A 5,910-nucleotide genomic window follows, 5' to 3' on the forward strand; every position below is an offset into this window, starting at 1 on the left:
TCTCTCTGTACCCTTCAAAACCTATATGTGCTGTACACTATCCATCCCTTAGTGCAACGGGTCCAGGAAAGCTGTCACTGGCTCACTCTTGATAAAGGCAGTGTGATGTTTATGTATGTTCGTGGTCACGTAGATATGACAGTAAACGAGGCTGCTGCCGCTTCTGCCAAGGCTGCAGTCCTCGTACGTCAGCCTGTTACTTCTTACACTCCCTCTAATGACCTCTGGCAACAGATCGTGTCACTTTGAAACGACACTTGTCCTCTCTTCGACTTAAAACCTCCAGGTTATTGAGCCTCTCCCAGCGGCTTGGATGACCTCTTCTCACCCCTCTCGACGCGAGGAGATTATTTTAGCTACGCTGCTTATTGGGCACTGTTTTTAGCCATCGCCATTTGTTAAGTAGTGATCCCCCACCACTTTGTGCACACAGCGCTCGACTTTTGACTGTCAGACATTTCCTGATGGAATGCCCTTTTTTAACCGCTTACGTTCCAGTTTGTGTTTGCAGTCTGGGTTACCGGCTTTTTAGCGAACGATACTTGGGCTGTCGACCGCGTTTTACTTTTTATCCGTCATAGCAATGTGGCGAAGGGCGCTTAATTTTGAGTTCTGGACTACCGTTTCTCTATGGCGTATTTTGTAGACCTTTCTCCACGCCCGTGTTTTTACTATCTTCTCTATCGTTGACTGGGATAACGTGTAGTCGTTTTTCACTCCTCTCTTTGCCTTCGTATTCTACAGTTTTGACACTGCGTCCTAAAACAAAACAAAACAGATAAACATAACAGTAAACTGTAACTTCTAATGTTTGCAGAATTAATACACTGGCAGAATGAAACATAGTTATGGTCTTGTAATAAATTTATCATACACAAAACATCTGATCTTGACTGTTGTGACCAAGTGCTGTTAAAACTGAAATCCAACAGACATTTTTACTTAAGCTGACCTAACAGTCTCTGTTAACAGATTCGCTTCTAGAGGAGGAGGAGGAGTTTCCTACCAATGTCTTTGAAACTGTGCTTCACCTGAAACCAAGTTTTTAATGGTTGCTGGTAATTTATTAAAAATGCGCGTTCCTGAATATTGGACCCTTTTTTGGACCAAGACATGTGATTTTAGGTCGTTATGTAAATGCTTATTCCTAGTATTCATACTATGTATTGAGCTATTGTTTGGTAACAGGCATATTACTTGCAACAAATTTCAAAATGCCCCTAAGCACTATGGGACTTAACATCGGAGGTCATCAGTCCCCTGGACTCGGAACTACTTAAACCTAACTGACCTTACATCCGAACACCTGCCCGTGATACTCGCCTGACCCACGTGTCCCACAGCTCTGCTTGCATACCGGTGCTCGTTTCGCTACAGAAGACGACGTGGTTATTCGCTCGCTCGCTCAGCTCAGCAGACAAAAAGCGTTTCTGATCCTGTTAACTCGGGGCTGGGCGTCTACACACTTACGAGAAATGCATCTTCTACTGGAATCTGCTATTATGAAGTCTTACTGATTAACAGTACTTCAACAAAATTTAAGATCAACGCTCGATGTAACGGCTTTTTTATAGCATTCAGTCTCTTCTGCTTCACAGTCCTCATTTCATACAAGAAGTGGTGCCTTATGCAACTAATAAACATTTTATTATTATTATTATACGTATACGCGCGGTACAGTCGTAACGAATTACAAGTAGGCCTATGGAGTTCCGACCACCGTATGGCTAATAACAGAAACACTCCATAATACCGGATTTCAGTAGAAGATGCAATTCTCGTTTGTAAGCACACAAATAGTTACCAGTTCATAGGTGTAGAAACGTAATTTGTCTGCTGAGTTGAGCGACCGCAGGCCTACTTTCGTGAAGGACGCGCCGCGGCCTGCCTTTTTCGTAGGGCTCGGAGTGGTTGCTGCTTACGTCATCAAGTGCGGTTGCGTGGCAGCACCCACCGTCAGCACTGAAAACGGTTGAAGGTCTCATCGGCCGAAATAGCTCAGTTGGGAGAGCGTTAGACTGAAGATCTAAAGGTCCCTGGTTCGATCCCGGGTTTCGGCATGTGTTTTTTTTTTTTTTTTTTTTTTTTTTTTATGCGATTCAAAACGGCTACTGACCGTACCCCTCTCGCACTCCACAAAAACCGAGTGCAGCGTACGTACAAAAATGAGACCCGACACAACACAAAGCATGTAAGATGCACTTCCCTGTAAAAGATCGGGATGTGCCCTCTCTCTCTCTTTCTCGCCATTCCTCCAAAAAACATTTACTAACCTGTCACAATATAATATATTCCACTGACATCCATTAAATGTGTTTGTGTTCCAAAATGTAACATCTTCCCAGGCCATGTTTCACTGAATTGCATAATGTAATTCTGCCCGAGGCAGGATTCGAACCTCCGACCGTAGCAGCAGCGCGATTCCGGGATGAAGCGCCTAGAACCACTCGGCCACAGCGGCCGGCAACAAATTTCAATAAGGATTAAATATACCGAGAAAGAGTGGTTAGAATACCCTGTTCCACCAACAGGTTTCTCGTACTTACACCACAAATGAGTCTTATTGCACGCTTTGGTACTCTAAGAACTTTTGCTTGGTTTGCTGAGTTACCCCAGAATATAATCCCATACGATATAGTAGAATGAAAGTAAGCAAAGTATGCAAGGGTTTTTTTTCTGTTGCTTCTATGTCAACTATGTCTGACATCGTTTGCACTGCAAATACTCGTAAGACTTGTTTAGAAATTCTGTATTGCGCCCTTCCCAACTGAAAATATTCTGGAGCTGTAATCCCAGAAATTCTACTGTGTCAACCTCTTCGATCTGCATGTCTTCATATATTGTACACACAATGGAATGAAATCTTTGCCGCCCGGAGTGGACGAGTGGCTCTAGGGGCTGCAGTCGCAGGTTTGAATCCTGCCTCGGGCACAGGCATGAGGGTTGGGTTGTTTGGGGGAAGAGACCAAACAGCGAGGTCATCGGTCTCATCTCATCAGATTATGGAAGGACGGAGAAGGTAGTCGGCCGTGCCCTTTCAAAGGAACCATCCCGGCATTTGCCTGGAGCGATTTAGGGAAATCACGGAAAACCTAAATCTGGGTGGGCGGACGCGGGATTGAACCGTCGGCCTCCCGAATGCGAGTTCAGAGGCACAGGCATGAATGTGTGTGATGTCCTTAGGTTGGTTAGGTTTAAGTAGTTCTAAGTTCTGGGGGACTGATGACCTCAGAAGTTAAGTCCCGTGGTGCTCAGAGCCATTTTTTTTATTCTCTGGCTTGTTCTTAACTGCATATAGTGGGTCTTTTCACAGTTACGGGACAGTGAATTACCTTCATACCATTTATCAATGTCAGTGAAAATTTGATTAACAGCAATTTCTAAATCTGTATTTGACTTGCTATTTATTGCAATGTTTGTGATATCTGCAACAAAACAAACTTAGCATCTGGCAATGTAATACGCAAGAGGTCTTTAATGTATGTAAGATAAACCAACAGTCCCAAGATGGAGCTTTGAGGCCACATACCGTCACGTAAATAAGCTAGGCTCAACCATCAAGAAGATTTTTATTAAAGCACCTACAAGAATCCAATTATTTCGAGAGGAGCTTCCCAACGTACCACTTCCACCTTAACCCATACCTGCTTGATGGGGAATGTGGCTAGAATCCATGGAATATTACCGCGAGGATTTGGAAGACATTAAGAACATTTCTTAAATTATGGGTGGAGGCAATGAGCATTACTTCAGCTAAACATCTACCAAAGGACCCAACATTTTCCAACGATGTTGTGTAAATAAAATGTCATTATGTATTTTTGGTCTCTGTTATAAAAGCTCTAGACTCTACAATTTACAGTCTCACGCAACTGCGATTGATGGAAGAGGTGACAGAAAAAACCAACTTGGTCACAGTTTCTATTGGTATGAAAGTTAGTGAAAAACTAAAGACAGTGCTACAAAAAAACCAGGACTAACCACACTCTGCTCAGTGGCTGACATCTTATCACGTAAATCAACAGAACATGAGTGTGCAGTCCCATTGTGCCTAATGCCGTCATTTAAATGTGCTCTGCTGACATCTGTTGATGTGAAACGCTCATTCTCGGCATGAAAGATGCTATTAACAGACAAGAGATGCAGTTTCTCAACGGAAAAACATCTCAGAGGTCATTGTCATTGTCGTAGAACGGTTATGGTAAGTTTTCGGACGCGGGTTCCTATTCACTACCGTCTACAAATCCTAGAAGTTGTAACAGACATTTCTGAACATCCTATATAAACATGTATTGGTTCTACGTACGGTTTTCAACTTGTATGACATTTGTATTGTAAAATTAACTGAATGTTGACTACAAGTGCGCCATCCACGTCTACTGATTAGCCAACCATAATGAACTTCTTGAAGTTGGTCTTCTTACAAGATAATTTTGAAGAGCATCTAACTGGTGCTGTGTCGGAAGGCTGCATCTACTTTAATCTCGTGCTGATTATGGACACAAATTATGAAATTATTAATGAACAAGATAATTTTGTAAATTAATGCACGATGGAAAAAATAGCAAGAGGGTTTCCAGGTTGTGAAAAGTGGCTCAATCAGAGTTTGGGAAGTGTTACACTGTTGAAAACGTTAAATTTCTTTAAAATGACACGCTCTGAACAATGAGTGTAATAGTTTCGTCGAATTGCGTGACTTCAAAATTGATCTTGATGGTCATTCAAGTAATCGATGTCTTCAAGCGAACTTTTAACATTACGTAGCCGAACTGCTAAAGAATATCTGTAGCCCATCGAATTTTATCAAGTTGACGTGTTATTGTTTTCACTCGCAGCGAAAGGCTATTGTTACGCAACGAAAACAGTTTATTAGAAAGCTCATCTAAGCAGATAAAGCGGTCCAGCCACTAAACACGGTAATTTAAATTATCAGAAAGAATCTTCGAGAAATTGTAATTAAATGTCGGCATCTCTGAAAGAGGTGTACTATGCTTATCATGTCCTGAATATACCAGCATGTCTCTGTAACTAATTCAAGACAGAGGGGCTTTCGATTATTGAGACTGTACAGTATTAACGAAAGAGTACATAACCAGTGGAAGATAGTATCACAACTAGCAACGGGACAGACCACCTCAGGTGGGATCCTCACTACCAGCGTTCCCCATCCTCCAACATGCCGTCCGTGGAGGTACGTGCTTCACCTCATACCCATTGCTCATTACAGCCTCGTACTGGCTAAATTATTCATTTCTAACAGACGGTAGTCGGTCCATCATCTCAGAATACTCGGTATAGTCTCCTCTACCCTCTGTATAGCTTTGTTCCGAAACGTTTGGAGCAGTGCATATTAAGAGAAGAATATCTGGGATGAGGTCAGATACAAGTATGTTGAAATGTCGGAAAGAGCAACACTGGAATGGATGCGGTAAAATACCCTCTACAGAACTACCCTACAGTCCCGTGTTTTCAGCAGGTAGATGAGGTTAACTGTGTTTCTGTATCAATGATCTATACACTCTGTGTGTCGAGAGCTCTGGGCCCGAAGCATAAAAAAGTGCTGCACGTCTACAATTTGCACCAGCCTGCACCATCCAACACGTTGTATTTAGGTAAAAACTTTCGATCAGTCTGTGCGAGATCGAGGATTATTCACATACTTTTAGTTGTAGACATTGCTCCACTGTAAAAGTGTATGGAGCAAGGAATTACAAAAGCAGCACAAGATTCAAAATCTTCATTCGACGACACCCCACAACTCTGAATAATTCATCCCTTAACACATGCTAGAGATTTAACAGTCTCACTTGTGATTTAGTTCCAGCAAATGGTAGCAGGCAATTTTAGTTTTCCAGAAATTGTTCACATTTTTTATCTATAAAATGTACTGTATGTACAAAATTGGCAAGT

The 5,910-nt window shown here is 42.2% G+C and overlaps 1 non-coding gene across 1 annotated transcript; it reads left to right on the forward strand.

Moving 5' to 3' along the window:
- Positions 1-1,987: 1,987 nt before the first annotated feature.
- Trnaf-gaa (transfer RNA phenylalanine (anticodon GAA)) lies at positions 1,988-2,060 on the forward strand. The gene has a single exon. It is a non-coding gene; the product is annotated as a tRNA-Phe (tRNA).
- Positions 2,061-5,910: the final 3,850 nt, after the last annotated feature.

Source organism: Schistocerca gregaria, chromosome 6, assembly GCF_023897955.1.
Source record: "Schistocerca gregaria isolate iqSchGreg1 chromosome 6, iqSchGreg1.2, whole genome shotgun sequence".
NCBI lineage: Eukaryota > Metazoa > Arthropoda > Insecta > Orthoptera > Acrididae > Schistocerca > Schistocerca gregaria.